Source organism: Diabrotica virgifera, chromosome 9, assembly GCF_917563875.1.
Source record: "Diabrotica virgifera virgifera chromosome 9, PGI_DIABVI_V3a".
Taxonomy (NCBI): Eukaryota; Metazoa; Arthropoda; class Insecta; order Coleoptera; family Chrysomelidae; genus Diabrotica; species Diabrotica virgifera.
The window spans coordinates 75,005,720-75,023,186 of NC_065451.1; positions in this window are offsets into that span (position 1 = coordinate 75,005,720).

Genomic DNA, 17,467 nt, shown 5'->3' on the forward strand with positions numbered 1-17,467 from the left:
CGAGCTTTAGTGGCGAGAGCGAAATAACGAAAAATAGAGGAAACCCGAAAAATTCAAGCAATTCTGTTTATTTTGAACGTTGGAGGATTACGACCGCCATTAGCAGGATATTTATGATTTAAAATCATTATTAGTACTAAAACGTATTGGTTATTTTAGCATTCATTTAGACATATATTGAGGGACAAAATGCTCGAATGTATTACGAATTTTCATAAATTTTGTCGTATCTCGATGTAAACTTTTGACCCTATAGAAAAATTAAGTGGTGTAAGATCTGTGATCTTGGCGGTGGGGGATATCTACAGTTTTACCGTTCCATGTGAACAGACGGTTGCAGTTGTTTCATCAGAAAAAAGTAAGTCTGCACGAAATGTCAATGTTTCTCTAAATTTATTTTAAATATATATTCCTTTTTTTTAGAATCCTGAAAAGACTAAAAAATACCTATTTTGAAACAATTTAAACGCAGACTGAGAGATTACATTATTACCGAGGGCCGAAAGTCACTGAAAACTTTTATAATGTTTATTTTAATAAGTTACAGTAATGAAAACAAATACAAAACAACAAATACAAAAAGTGTGTTGTTTTTGGACAGAGATAAGCGAGCTTTAGTGGCGAGAGCGTAATAACAAGAAACAGGGGAAACCCGAAAAATTCAAGCAACTCTGTTTATTTTGAACGTTGGAGGATTACGACCGCCATTAGCAGAAAATTTATGATTTAAAATCATTATTAGTACTAAAACGTATTGGTTATTTTAGCATTCATTTAGACATATATTGAGGAACAAAATGCTCGAATGTATTACGAATTTTCATAAATTTTGTCGTATCTCGATGTAAACTTTTGACCCTATAGAAAAATTAAGTGGTGTAAGATCTGTGATCTTGGCGGTGGGGGATATCTACAGTTTTACCGTTCCATGTGAACAGACGGTTGCAGTTGTTTCATCAGAAAAAAGTAAGTCTGCACGAAATGTCAATGTTTCTCTAAATTTATTTTAAATATATATTCCTTTTTTTTAGAATCCTGAAAAGACTAAAAAATACCTATTTTGAAACAATTTAAACGCAGACTGAGAGATTACATTATTACCGAGGGCCGAAAGTCACTGAAAACTTTTATAATGTTTATTTTAATAAGTTACAGTAATGAAAACAAATACAAAACAACAAATACAAAAAGTGTGTTGTTTTTGGACAGAGATAAGCGAGCTTTAGTGGCGAGAGCGTAATAACAAAAAACAGGGGAAACCCGAAAAATTCAAGCAACTCTGTTTATTTTGAACGTTGGAGGATTACGACCGCCATTAGCAGAAAATTTATGATTTAAAATCATTATTAGTACTAAAACGTATTGGTTATTTTAGCATTCATTTAGACATATATTGAGGGACAAAATGATTGAATGTATTACAAATTTTCATAAATTTTGTCATATCTCGATGTAAACTTTTAACCCTATAGAAAAATCAAGTGGTGTAAGATCTGGCGATCTTAGGGGGGGGGGGATATCTGCAGTTTTACCGTTCCATGTGAACAGAAGGTTGCAGTTGCTTCATCAGAAAAAAGTAAGTCTGCAAAAAATGAATGTCAATGTTTCTCTAAATTTATTTTAAATATATTCATTTTTTTTCGAATCCTGAAAATTAGCCCAACACCTTTTCTCTTGAAAACGAAGGAAGGGCTATGCGAGAGGTACATAAGAGATGAAGTTCTGATTCATAATCCACTTCATCCAAATCAACATGCATATACTTCGGGAAGATCTACCGATACTGCACTTTATCAAGTAGTGGGAAGAATTGAAAGATCGCAGGATAATAAAGAATCCACCCTAGGTATATTATATTCATAGACATTGAGGGAGCGTTTGATAAAACAACTTTCCCAACCCTCACCGAACAGCTCAACGTCCGGAATGTCCCCCTGGCCGTGAGCGAATGGATATTCAGTATGCTGTGAAATAGAGCAATAAGCATAAATTTAGAAGACGTTTTGGTTAGAGGGATGGTTACGAGGGGATGTTGACAGGGAGGGGTGCTACCACCACTCCTCTGGAACATAGTTTTGGATACCCTGGTTGACCAACTCAGTAAGAACGGTTTCTACCCAACAGCCTATATAACCGCAGAAGATATAACCGTCTTGCAAAGCGGTAAGTTTGAGAACACACTATGTGAGAGATTACAAGTTGCTCTCAGACTAATAGAAACATGGTGTAAAGAACACTCACTGTCTATAAATCCAAAAAAGACAGAGATGATCCTCTACACCAGAAACACTAGAAAAAGAAGTATCACGGGCTTAATACTCCCTAGGATTCTAAACTACAGTCTGAACTTCTCTGAAGAGGTGAAATACCTTGGTATTACCCTTGACAGGAAGTTAAAATGGAACTCTCACTTAGATAGTAGAGCTAAAAGAGCATATATTGCCTATGAACAGTGTCGGCGAACGCTCGGACGCGCATGGGGCCTTTCGCCCAGGGTGGTCGCTTGGATCTACACTACTGTCAATAGGCCAATGCAAACTTACGGAGCCATTGCTTGGGTACCAAAAGTGCTACAGGCAACATGAGCATCAAGTTAGCTAAACACCTATCACAAATCGATTCGAAAGTAGGTGGATAATTTGCCGCTAATTAGTCGTTAATTAGTTGTGAAAATACCGATTTTGTCGTTTCTTTTTTTTTATTTTTTTAGGTGCTTTGCTAACTTGATATAAAGTTAGCAAAGCACACCTCCGAAAAATGACTTTAGAGCGTTCGTAGGAGAATCGGAATAGGATTAGTTTTTGCCGCTAATTAGTCGCTAATTAGTTGTGAAAAAATTAATTTTCTAAATTAATTTTTTTTTGTTTTTTTTGGGTGCTTTGCTAACTTGATATAAAGTTGGCAAAGCACGCTTCCATAAAATGATTTTAGGGATTTCGTAAAAGAATGAAAATAGAATGAGAATTTGCCGCTAGTTAGTCGCTAATTAGTTGTGAAGAAATGAATTTTCTAAATTAATTTTTTTTTTGTTTTTTTGGGTGCTTTGCTAACTCGATATAAAGTTGGCGAAGCACGCCGCTATAAAATGATTTCAGAGTTTTCGTAAGGGAATGAGAATAAAATGAGAATTTGCCGCTAATTAGTCGCTAATTATTTGTGAAGGAATTTTATTCAAAAAAAATTTTTTTTTTTTGTTTTTCACGGTGCTCCGCTTACTTGATATAAAGTTGGCAAAGCACGACTCCATACAATCATTTTAGGGTTTCCGTAGAAGAATAGCAATGGAATAAGAATTCTTTGCTAATTAGTCGTGCATTAGTTGTGAGAATACCAATTTTGTCGTTTTTTCGTTTTTGACGGTTCTTTGCTGACTTGATATAAAGTTCGCAAAGCATGCATCCATAAAATGATTTAGGTTTTTTTTAAGAAGCATGGAAATAGGATCAGAATTTGCCGCTAATTAGTCGCTAATTAGTTGTGAAGAAATTAATTTTCTAAATTAATTTTTTTTTGTTTTTTCGGGTTCTTTGCTAACTTGATATAAAGTTGGCAAGCACACCTCCGAAAAATCATTTTAGGGTTTTCGTAGAAGAATAGGAATAGAAAAAAAATTTGCCGCTAATTAGTCGTGAATTAGTTGTGAGAATACCGATTTTGTCGTTTATTTTTTATTTTTTATTTTTAGGTGCTTTGCTAACTTGATATAAGGTTAGCAAAGCACACCTGCAAAAAATGACTTTCGAGCGTTCGTAGAAGAATGGGAATAGAATGAGAATTTGCCGCTAATTAGTCGCTAATTAGTTCTGAAAAAAATAATTTTTTTAATTAATTTTTTTTTTGTTTTTTTGGGTGTTCTGCTAACTTGATATAAAGTTGGCAAAGCACGCCTCAATCAAATGATTTAAGGGTTTTCGTAAAAAAATGAGAATAGAATGAGAATTTGCCGCTAATTAGTCGCTAATTAGTTGTGAAAAAATGAATTTTCTAAATGAATTTTTTTTTTCGTTTTTTTGGATGCTTTGCTAACTTGATATAAAGTTGGCAAAGCACGCCCCCATAAAATGATTTTATGGGTTTCGTAAAAGAATGAAAATATAATATGAATTTGCCGCTAATTAGTCGCTACTTAGTTGTGAAGAAATGAATTTTCTAAATTAATTTTTTTTTTTTGTTTTTTTGGGTGCTTCGCTAACTTGATATAAAGTTAGCGAAGCACGCCTCCCTAAAATGATTTTAGTGTTTTCGTAAAAGAATGAAAATAGAATCAGAATTTGCCGCTAATTAATCGCTAATTAGTTGTGAAGGTATTTCATCCATAAATTCTGTTTTTTTTTTGGTTTTTACGGTGCTTCGCTTACTCAACATTAAGTAGGCAAAGCACGCATCTTTAAAATGATTTAAGTTTTTTCGTAAAAGCATGGAAATAGGATGAGAATTTGTCGCTTATTAGTCGCTAATTAGTTGTGGACGAATTTTTTTAGCAATTGTTTTGATATTATTTTTGTTGTTTCAGGTGCTCCGCTAACTCGATGTAAAGTTAGTAAAGTACACGTTCAAAAAATGACTTCAGAGCGTTCGTAGGAGAATGGGAATATGATTAGTTTTTGCCGCTAATTAGTCGCTAATTAGTTGTGAAAAAATTAATTTTCTAAATTAATTTTTTTTTGTTTTTTCGGGTGCTTTGCTAACTTGATATAAAGTTGGCAAAGCACGCTTCCATAAAATGATTTTAGGTATTTTGTAAAAGAATAAAAATAGAATGAGAATTTTCCGCTAAATAGTCGCTAATTAGTTGTGAAGGAATGAATTTTCTAAATGAATTTTTTTTTTTTGGGTGTTTTGCTAACTTGATATAAAGTTGGCAAAGCACGCCTCAATAAAATGATTTAAGGGTTTTCGTAAAAAAATGAGAATAGAATGAGATTTTGCCGCTAATTAGTTGCGAAGGAACTTCATTCAGAACATTTTTTGTTTTGTTTTTTACGGTGCTTCGCTTACTCGATATAAAGTTGGCAAAGCACGCCCTGATACAATCTTTTCAGGGTTTTCGTAAAAGAATATGAATAGAATAAGAATTTGTCGCTAATTAGTCGTGCAATAGTTGTGAGAATACCAATTTTGTCGTTGTTTTTTTGTTTTTTACGGTTCTTTGCTGACTTCATATAAAATTTGCCCGACCGCCCGCCTTTTTACCACTCATATATAAAAGTTATTCTACAGTAGTAATTTTTAAAAATGAATAGATTTTGACTTCGATGGTCATCGACCACCAAATTCTTATTATGTGTAATTTCCAATCTAATCTCAAAGTCCCAAGGAAAAACAAAGAGTAAAATAACAAAATAGTTATAAATGAAATTTAGTGGAACGTATTTCATTATAAACAATTTACCATTTTTGACAATAAAAAGTTAAAAACTTTTATTTTCTCTGATATTGTGTTGTATTTTTTAAAAAAACACGAAATGGTTCAAAAAAAATTTTAGTTGACTGATGTTTAGTATAAGAAAATAGTTGTTTACAACAAAATAAAGTTGTAGACATTGTCTCTACTCAATATAGTAGTCATACGAGTCCTTGGAAGAACACGAATGGATGATTCTCTGAACTATTTTACGTGTAGGATTATATCTGACTATCCCGAACGGAAATTCTGGATTATTCTTTTGTATGTATCTCTGAAAATGCATGGTCAACGACCCAGTGAGCCCGCTGCTCCCTGAGGACCAAGCCGGAAAAGCTAACCATTGGTTGCACCTAAGAAGAATGCATTCTTCTTAGTCGCATCGTTTCCTTGAGACAGTTTGCTTCGTCAAAGGCCTAGCTGTGAGTCTGATTTCACAGAGTTCGACAATTTATTTCTTTCCGTGTTTTCAAAGTGTCCTGCAAAATGAATCCTTTTATATTATTACGTGTGACATTACAAATCAATCACGATTAAAAAGTACATTTTCCATGGTGCAAACGATTTTTTAATCATAATGGGAGAAAAAGCCGATTTTTGTCCGCTAAGCGGGCAAAAAAGGAGGCTTTTTGGACCGCTTTGATAAAAAATAGTTATTTTCATTCCTTGGGGAAAAAAAATTTCTTGCGAAGGAAATATTCACTTGAGGGAAAATAGCTATTTTCGTACGTGTGAGCAAGAAGTCGATTTTGGCGAAGACGTGATTTTTGAGGCGAGGCGAAGCCAAGCCGTAAAATCGTCTGAGCCTAAATCGACGATTGCTCATACGTACGAACATAGTTTTTTCATGTTGAAGGCTCAAAAATCGTGATTTTGCGTTACGCACACGTACAAAAATCACGCTTTTTGTGCCTGAAGCACACTGAGAAAAAAAATGTTCGGTTATTCAGCATAAGTCTTCTACACATTACTACATTGTCCACCAAAAAGATACCAAGACGGTGAATCTTGTATAGGTTCCAATTCATATCGAACATCTTAACAGCCATTTATGAATTTTCGAAACGCTATCCTGTCATAATCGCGATACTCGTATTATGAATAACAGTTTCAATGTTGTATAAATTAGAACGACTAATTCACGACTAATTAGCGGCAAATTTTTTTTCTATTCCTATTCTTCTACGAAAACCCTAAAATGATTTTTCGGAGGTGTGCTTGCCAACTTTATATCAAGTTAGCAAAGCAGCCAAAAAAACAAAAAAAAAAATTAATTTAGAAAATTCATTTCTTCACAACTAATTAGCGACTAATTAGCGGCAAATTCATATTATATTTTCATTCTTTTACGAAACCCATAAAATCATTTCATGGGGGCGTGCTTTGCCAACTTTATGTCAAGTTAGCAAAGCATCCAAAAAAACGAAAAAAAAAATTCATTTAGAAAATTCATTTTTTCACAACTAATTAGCGACTAATTAGCGGCAAATTCTCATTCTATTCTCTTTTTTTCACGAAAACCCTTAAATCATTTGATTGAGGCGTGCTTTGCCAACTTTATATCAAGTTAGCAAAACACCCAAAAAAACAAAAAAAAAATTAATTAAAAAAATTATTTTTTTCAGAACTAATTAGTGACTAATTAGCGGCAAATTCTCATTCTATTCCCATTTTTCTACGAACGCTCGAAAGTCATTTTTTGCAGGTGTGCTTTGCTAACCTTATATCAAGTTAGCAAAGCACCTAAAAAAATAAAAATAAACGACAAAATCGGTATTCTCACAACTAATTCACGACTAATTAGCGGCAAATTTTTTTTCTATTCCTATTCTTCTACGAAAACCCTAAAATGATTTTTCGGAGGTGTGCTTGCCAACTTTATATCAAGTTAGCAAAGCACCCGAAAAAACAAAAAAAAATTAATTTAGAAAAATAATTTCTTCACAACTAAGTAGCGACTAATTAGCGGCAAATTCTGATCCTATTTCCATGCTTTTTCATAAAAACCCAAATCATTTTATGGATGCATGCTTTGCGAACTTTATATCAAGTCAGCAAAGAACCGTCAAAAACGAAAAAACGACAAAATTGGTATTCTCACAACTAATGCACGACTAATTAGCAAAGAATTCTTATTACATTGCTATTCTTCTACGGAAACCCTAAAATGATTGTATGGAGTCGTGCTCTGCCAACTTTATATCGAGCAAGCGGAGCACCGTGAAAAACAAAAAAAAAATTTTTCTGAATAAAATTCCTTCACAAATAATTAGCGACTAATCAGCGGCAAATTCTCATTTTATTCTCATTCCCCTACAAAAACTCTGAAATCATTTTATAGCGGCGTGCTTCGCCAACTTTATATCGAGTTAGCAAAGCAGCCAAAAAAACAAAAAAAAATTAATTTAGAAAATTCATTTCTTCACAACTAATTAGCGACTAATTAGCGACAAATTCTCATTCAATTTTTATTCTTTCACGAAATCCCTAAAATCATTTTATGGAAGCGTGCTTTGCCAACTTTATATCAAGTTACCAAAGCACCTAAAAAACAAAAAAAAAATTCATTTAGAAAATTCATTCCTTCACAACTAATTAGCGACTAATTAGCGGCAAATTCTCATTCTATTTTTATTCTTTCACGAAATCCCTAAAATCATTTTATGGAAGCTTGCTTTGCCAACTTTATATCAAGTTACCAAAGCACCCAAAAAAACAAAAAAAAATTAATTAAAAAAATTAATTTCTTTACAATTAATTAGCGACTAATTAGCGGCAAATTCTCATTCTATTCCCATTCTTCTACGAACGCTCAAAAGTCATTTTTTGGAGTTGTGCTTTGCTAACCTTATATCAATTTAGCAGAGCACCTAAAAAAATAAAAAAAAAAAAAATAAACGACAAAATCGGTATTCTTACAACTTATTCACGACTAATTAGCGGCAAATTTTTTTTCTATTTCCATTCTTTTACGATAACCCTAAAATGATTTTTCGAACTTTATATCAAGTCAGCAAAGAACCGTCAAAAACAAAAAAACGACAAAATTGGTGTGTTCACAACTAATGCACGACTAATTAGCAAAGAATTCTTATTCCATTGCTATTCTTCTCCGGAAACCCTAGAATGATTGTATGGAGTCGTGCTTTGCCAACTTTATATCGAGTAAGCGGAGCACCGTGAAAAACAAAAAAAAAAATTTTTTGTGAATAAAATTCCTTTACAAATAATTAGCGACTAATTAGCGGCAAATTCTCATTTTATTCTCATTCCCTTACGAAAACTCTGAAATCATTTTATAGCGGCGTGCTTCGCCAACTTTATATCGAGTTAGCAAAGCACCCAAAAAAACAAAAAAAAAATTAATTTAGAAAATTCATTTCTTCACAACTAATTAGCGACTAATTAGCGGCAAATTCTCATTCTATTTTCATTCTTTTACGAAATCCCTAAAATCATTTTATGGAAGCGTGCTTTGCCAACTTTATATCAAGTTAGCAAAGCACCCAAAAAAACAAAAAAAAATTAATTTAGAAAATTAATTTTTTCACAACTAATTAGCGACTAATTAGCGGCAAAAACTAATCCTATTCCGATTCTCCTACGAACGCTCTAAAGTCATTTTTCGGAGGTGTGCTTTGCTAACTTTATATCAAGTTAGCAAAGCACCTAAAAAAATAAAAAAAAAAAAAAGAAACGACAAAATCGGTATTTTCACAACTAATTAACGACTAATTAGCGGCAAATTATCCACCTACTTTCGAATCGATTTGTGATAGGTGTTTAGCTAACTTGATGCTCATACAGGCAACAGCGATCAACAAACTAAACCATATTCAACGGATGACTTGCCTAAATATAACAGGTGCCATGGAAACAACACTAACTGCTGCAATGGAGTTGCTCATTGGCATTGCCCCTTTAGACATATATGTCAAAGAGGTGGCGCTGATGACGATGATGAGATTACGCTCAGCGGGTGCAAACCTTGATGTAGGAATGGGAAAATTGAGATGTCGTTTCTAGCGGGGTGAGCTGGAGGCACTGCCCCAGCTACATGCGGGCCATGGATGCAACTCGATTAAACCTACGTTTGTCTTCGACAAGCCCTACAAAATCGAAACAAGACAACATAGGAAGTCAAACGTGGCAAATGCATATTGCATCTACACCGATGACTCCAAAACAGAAGAAGGCTCAGGATGCGGAATATACTCCAGATCACTAAACCTTAGTGTAAAATGGGGTATGGGCAAAAATGCCAGCGTAGTTCAGACTGAACTGGCTGGTATATCCATAGGGGCAAAAGAGATAATCCGGAAAGGTATAGCTGGAAAAACTATAATAATCTGCACAGACAGCAGACAAGCGCTACTAACCCTGAACAGACCACGTGTCATATCAGGGCTAGTAATGGAGTGTCATGAATCACTAGCCCAAGCTTCGGATGGTAACAACATCACCCTGAGGTGGGTTAAAGGACACAACGGAAATAAAGGCAACCACATTGCTGACCAGCTAGCTAGGAAGGCGGCAGGCCTAAAACTCTTAGGACTTGGTGATCTTTTTGGCTGGTCAACTGCAACAATCGCGGAAATTGTCAAATGTCACTCCCACACGCAAACCGTGAAAAGATGGGAAAAAGGGCCAGGATGTAGACTTGCCAAGGTAACACTAAGGAACCTTGGGAAGTCAGCATCAGAAAAGTACTTGAGAATGACCAGGAAAAACCTACGCTTGACAGTTGGTTTTTTAACTGCCCATTGTCAACTAAGAAAACACCTCCACACACTGGGGCTAGTAGACACAACTCTATGCAGGAGGTGTGAACGAGATGACGAAACTGTCGAGCATGTTCTATGTGAATGTCCGGAGTTATCGTCAATACGAGAGTATGCCTTCGGCGAGCCTTGGCCTACACCTGCCGATATAGGGGAGATGTCACCAGCTGATTTTTCCGCCTTCCTGGAAATGGCAGGAAGAGGATTTCCACTTAAAAGTTGTTTGATTTTATTTATTTATCTAGGTTTTACTCAACTTTTACTAGGTTTATCAAAACCTTGGGCTTAATTTTCTATCTATACAGGGTGTTTCATTAATAATTGTCCATATAATAACTGGAGAAACTTTAGCACAAAATACGAAGATTTAACCTAAAACACTTAAATAAAATGTGGTTCCTTACTGAGTTACAGGGTGTTTTATCTAAAAATTTAAAAACTATTTTTGTTCATCATTTTAAAACTATTCGACGTATCCTTTTCATACTTGGCAGGTAGTATAGATACTGTACAAACTACTAAATTATGTTAAACAAACGTTTCTGGCTATTACCAGAGGCGTACGACGGGGGAAAGTGAATGGTTGACCCTTTCCAAATTCTACGCCACTGGCAAAATTGCTATTTTAGTTCAATTTTTGTATTCTCCAATACTTTCTATGCAAATAATATACTCTTCATTCGTAACGATTAAGTCATTAGTTTTCGAGATTTTTGAAGTTAAAAATGAAACGACACGGTTATTTTGATTAATGTATTGTGTCGCTTCATTTTTAATTTCAAATATCTCGAAAACTAATCATTTTATCGTTACGAATGAAGAGTACATTATTTTCATAAAAAGTATTGCAAAATCAAAAAATTACACTAAAATAGCAATTTCGTCAGTGGCGTAGAATTTGGGAAGGGTCAACCAGCCACTATCCCTTGTCGTACGCCTCTGGTAGTAGCTAGAAACGGTAATTTATCTTAATTTAGTACGATTCACAGTACCTGTATTTTCTGCCAAGTATGATAAGGATACGCCAAATAGTTTTAAAGTACTGGGTACAAATAATTTTTAAATTTCAATCATATGAATCATATCCTAAAATAATCAAAATAACTGTGTTGTTTCATATTTAACTTCAAATATCTCGAAAACTAATGACTTTATCGTTACCACTAAAGAGTATATTATTTACGTAGAAAGTATTGGAGAATCTAAAAATGGTACTAAAATAGTAATTCCTCCAGTGGCGTACAATTTGAGAAGGGTCAACCATTCACCATCCCCTGTCGTACGCCTCTGGTAGTAGCTAGAAAAGTTTGTTTATCATAATTTAGTAGGGTGTCTAGTAGTCGCACTTTCTGCCAAGTATGGTAGTGATACGTCGAATAGTTTCAAAATGCTGAGCAAAAATAGTTTTTAAATTTTTAGATAAAACACCCTGTAACTCGGTAAGGAACCACATTTTATTTAAGTGATTTAGGTTAAATCTTCGTATTTTGTGCTAAGGTTTCTCCAGTTACTATATGGACAATTATTAATGAAACACCCTGTATATTTATTTATTATGATTTTAAAATTCGTGTTCTATTATTAAGCTATTTTTGACCCTTTTCCCGGGCACCTATGAGGTAAAGTCTGGAGGCGAGTTTTTTGTGTGGTATCCCCAATAGGCCTAATCCACGGACACTTTCTAGAAAAAATAATATTATTTATTATTATATTTTGAAAAAGATCTATCATAGTTATTATTTTTTCATTTTTTTCGATGGTCCAGGCTGCGAGTCAAGATCTGAATCAGTATCCGAGGTGAATTTTTGTGGCATAATGAGAGTTAGAGTTGGCGTCATTGTCGGTAATTCATCTACCAATTCATTTTCTTCAATAATTAATTTTGATATGTCCACGATGTTGCTGCAACTTTCACCACCACAATAGAGACACACTGCTGAACATTTGAGGTCTGGTTTTCGGCAACTACATGCACTTCCAGTTTCCATTACATCTGCTAAAGATGAATTTCATAAGCTCGGGGTACTGGAGGCTTGGAAGTTTGGATTGGTATCCAAAATTTTCCATGCTTTTTCCAGCCCCAATTTTATGGATCACAATGTTTACTGAGCCATGACTGAATCTGGTGATACACTCGAAGTCTGTGGAAACGGGCTGCGTCTTGTGTTGGAACTGCATTTTTTATCACCGTTTTAGCGAATCGTTTAATCTCAGGGTTTCCAGGGAATCGTTTTTATTTCCGCCATATAAAGAGACGAAAAACGTTCGCCGACAACAGTGAGTAAAGATGGCTCGACTTTCCCACTGAAGAATAATTTTCCCCAGAGGTTTCTTACAAATAAAATAACCACCACTCATGAATCGCTCTTACAAAAAAACACAAAATGCTTATCTAATCACAAAAATATAAATTTTACCCCATGACTCTCAATAGTATTATCTGTAAAACTCAAAATACTTTTCACAATTTTTAATACGACTGCACGTGGCCAAAGAGGTAGCACAACTGTAAGAATAAGTTAAGTAGAAGGAAACCGACTGATGTGCCACGTGCCACCTAGGATAAATTATAATAAAAAAAGTAATAGCAGGCAGATATTCAGTCCGGTACGGAAGAAGAATGACGTAACTGCAAATTTTGTCAATTCCTGTTTATTGCGTAATTAAGTTCTAAAATACTATGTACAGTAGGGTGGTCCAAAAACCTCAAGTTTTTTTTAGAGACCTAGGGACCCTCCTATTTTGTTATATCTAATAAAAGAATAATCTATGCCAAATCTTAACACTCTAGAACTTATGGAAAGCAGTGCTCAACAACATTTAGTTTTCATAAATTTCCGTAAAACACTTAAGCTTATCATTGCTATTGCTGCCGCACTTGGACATGATCCTGCGGATTTACCGCTTTCAAGAAGTTCTGTAAAAAGGAAACGAGACGCAGCAAGACAGAATTTTTCAACACAGATTAAATCAAACTTAGACATCAAAGAACCAATTGTTGTTCATTGGAACAAAATCCTGCCTGACATTTTAGGTTCACAAAAGGTAGATAGACTACCAGTGCTAGTTTCCTATGCAGGTGGAAATGAGAAACTACTGGGGGTGCCAAAATTGGCTAGTGGAACAGGTTTGAACATTGGAGATGCAGTTCTTAAAACGCTTAAATCATGGGATCTCGATGATAAAGTCATTGGTATGGGCTTTGACACAACAGCCGTAAATAATAGTCTTAAGAGTGGTGCATGCACTTTCCTTGAAAATAAGCTGAATAAAGAACTTCTATGGTTGCCGTGTCGCTAGCACAAAATGGAAATCATTTTGGGCAAAGTATTTGCATTATGTTTGGGACCTTCAAGCTCTCCTGAAATTTCCATATTTAAAAGGTTGAAGGAATCATGAAGTGCAGTTGATCGATCAGATTACACACCATTAATTTTTTTTCTTGGAGAAGCCGAGTTAAAAAAAAGTGCCATCGAGTCCTTGCTACATCATCTTAGTAAGAAAAACCAGCCTCGAGATAACTACCTCGAACTTATTGAACTGTCGCTGTTGGTGTTGGGACAACCAATAGAAAATATTCACTGGAGAGCACCTGGGCCTATACACCACGCTCGGTGGATGGCTAAGCTTATTTATGCATATAAGTTGTACCTTTTCCTAGGTCAAGGATTTATCCGTTTCGGTGCACTTTTGTAGGGGAAAAACTGGGTTGAGGCTCCAATCAGCGCCAATGCAGCTTTCAACGACCTAATTTTTTGGAAAGAGGCTGGGAAATACAGCGTCATTGATGAAGATATAGCTAAAACTATCAAAAAAGCCTTGCAGCCACATTTGTGGTACCTATCTGACGAAATGGTCGGGTTATCACTTTTTTCCAATAAAGTGAGCCTTGAAAACAAAGTGAGCATAGTGAATAAGATGTCAAATGTCTGTCAGATTTTGCTAATAGTAGAACAATGTTTGTTGTTTACTAAGCTCAACATTATGCAAAGCTTTTTAAACAAGCATCCAAGTGAATGGGAACAGGACCCAGAGTTTAAAGAGGCAAAAAATACAGTAAATAAAATCAAAGTGGTCAATGGCATCGCAGAAAGAGGTGTAAAACTATTTCAAGATTTTAACAAACTCATAACAAATGATGAAGACGAAAAACAGCTGTTACTGCAGATTGTAGAGGCTAATCGAAAACAAGTCCCGACTGAGTAAACAAAGAAGGCCGTTCTAGAAAGTCTACAGAAACCATGAATTTCCAAAGACAAAATTTAAAGAGTTCATTTTTATTATGGCCTTCAGTGTAAAATGTACTTATTTTAAACATGGGTTCCAATGTAAAATAAACAAATAAATTATTGAGCACTGCCTTCCAAGTGACTTATTGCTTTCATATTTTGGCTGCTTACTTCTTTTATCAATTAGAAAAGTGCCATCGAGTCTTCAACTTGAGTTTTTCACATAGGATCTTGAACCACCCTAATGTACAGATGATTCAAAAACGACCGAACTTTAAAAATGTGCTGAGCCACTATAGGGTAGTTGCGTCGTTACTGAAATACGCGCTATGTTAGACCTTGTTTCAGATGCATAATGACGCAACTGTAGATAGGGTTGAAAATGGGGCGATTAAATTAAGATAATGAAATTCGAACCAATATCGATGAAAATCAAAGCCATCTTTTAGCCTCCTAGACGTTTACTCTTCATTTAATCACTATTTTAAATATTTAAAAATCGTTTTTTTGCTCTTCTGAAGAATTTTGCATTTTGCTGTTGCGTCATTCTTCTTCTGGACTGGCGAATTTGCCCTCAAACAACTTCTTGGGCCTTTTCTATATATGCTTAAGGTTCTAAGTTTTATAGTGTGGAGAAAGGTCAAAAATAGATTAATAATAGCATAGGAATGTTAAAACCATAATAAATTGTATGAATAAAAAAATATATAGATAGAAAAGTAAGCCTATCGTTTTGTTTTTATTGTATCCTTATGAGCATTCGAGAATCTGGTCAAGTTTGGAGCTCTCTAAAGCCTAGATAAATAAATAGAATTAAACACTTTTATAGTGGAAACTATTCACTGGAAAACCCTCTACGAAATTGCTATAACGTGATTTTATTGTAAAATAAACTGAAAAAAAGTTATAACATCCAAAAGGAAACTTGTTAAAAATTGTTACTTATTTTTGTTTATATCTTTTTTGTCGGTGACTTGACGATAAAAAGTAATAGAAACAAAATTGTAGAAAATTTAATTTGCTACATTTTAGGTTTTATTAGATTTTCCGTAGGTTTGGTAGTTTACGAGATATAGAGCGAAACCACTTAGCACCACTTTGCCGGGGGACAAGGGTGGCGACCCCAAAAACTTGAACTTAAGCTTCTACTGATCCCCTCTACACATTAATAAAATAAAATTGACTCTAACAAATGCAAGGTATGGCCTAAAAAATGTAACATTTCAATGGACTACGTGGCAGTTCTTATTTTAATTACAGCAGCTCTAAATACTTGGTTGACAGGCTCAGACTAAACCATTCCCTTAGATTTCATTACCAGGACGTTCGTCTTCTTCCTACATCTCTTTTACCTTTTATTTTGCCCTCCGTATTCAAACGCAGCAGACAATAACGAGGACCGCTTACTATATGACCGAATCATTCAAGCTACCGAAACTTGAATATTTCGGCAGCTTACATAGTGACCAGTGACCATTTACTATGATGCCCTGAAATAAAAAACAAACATAAATTCTTTGCGCTAGCTGTACTCTCTCTTCGAATTTACCAGAAATTCTTTCTGTAACTTACAAATATAAGATTTCGGATTGAATAACCTGTTGTATATTAAGTGATATTTTATACTACTATTACTTGATGAATAAGTTTACATATTTTGCTTGAGCTACATATTTCTATTCGTTTAAAAAGTAAATTACCCCAGTTTAATTTTATTGACAAATCTCTAACATTTGTTTGCATTTCAAACGCCATTGTGGTGGCCGCAAGAATCACAAAACAACTCTCAAACTCCCTCAGAAACTTTGATAACTTCAATACCAAACTCACTTCATAACTCACACCCTCTTACTAACTGACATCTTTCGTACTTTTGTTTCACACCAGATACTTCTTAACAAGCAAAAGACCCTTGAAATAGGGTTGGATACTTTTCCTCCTACGCAGACTGCATCCCTAATTTCCAGACAACTTCGGAATTGATTCGGACACAGATTTATTTGTTGAGATAGTCCTACTGTTTCTGAAAATAGACCAATCCGTTAGGCTTCAGGAAATAATATCGACGTATTCATGTAACGACTAGGTAACTCGTTTTTTTGGAGTTTCTTGTGAAATACAAACTGACAAAAATATACTCACGGACAAACATATTAGTCCTGTCGCCAGGGGGGGTACAACGGCCTCCTTAATTCAGATGACTTACCCATAAACAAATAACCCCTTCAGATGGACTTAAGAAAGAACTTAAGGAATTACATAACAGCGATTTTTCGCAAAACAAAACATTTTTTTGTATTTTTTGGGTGATTCTCAGCAAAAAATGGTCTTACAAGTTTTTTCGTAGGATGTACAGTTTTCGAGATAAACGCGGTTGAACTTTCAAAAAATCGAAAAAATGCAATTTTTGAACCCGAATAACTTTTGATTAAAAAATAAAATAGCAATTCTGCTTACTGCATTTGAAAGTTCAAGTCATATTCTATCGGTTTTTATTATTTGCATTGCTAAAAATTATGTTTTATTTGTTAAACAAAGCCATAAACACATAGTGTTTCCCGTGCCCAATACATGCGTTTTATTGGACGTAGTCTGTAGAAGTTGTCTATATGCGCGCCTACTCGTTCGATTTCAAATGAGAAATGCATTGAAAACATCATTCAATCACTATGTGTTTATAGCTTTGTTCAACAATAAAAAAAATAATTTTTAGCAATGAAAGTAATCAAAGCCGATAGAACTTGACTTGAACTTTCAAATGCGGTAAGCAGAATTGCTATTTTATTTTTCAATCAAAAGTTATTCGGGCTCAAAAATTGCAATTTATCGATTTTTTGAAAGTTCAACCGCGTTTATGTCGAAAACTATGCATCCTACGAAAAAACTTGTAAAAACATTTTTTGCTTAGAATGACCCAAAAAATACAAAAAAATATTTTGTTTTGCGAAAAATCCCTGTTATGTGATTTCTCAAGTTCTTTGTTTATAACAACCTTATCGACATCTGGATCGACTGTTACCCAAAAAATTCGTGTTCTACGGGTCAAAATACAT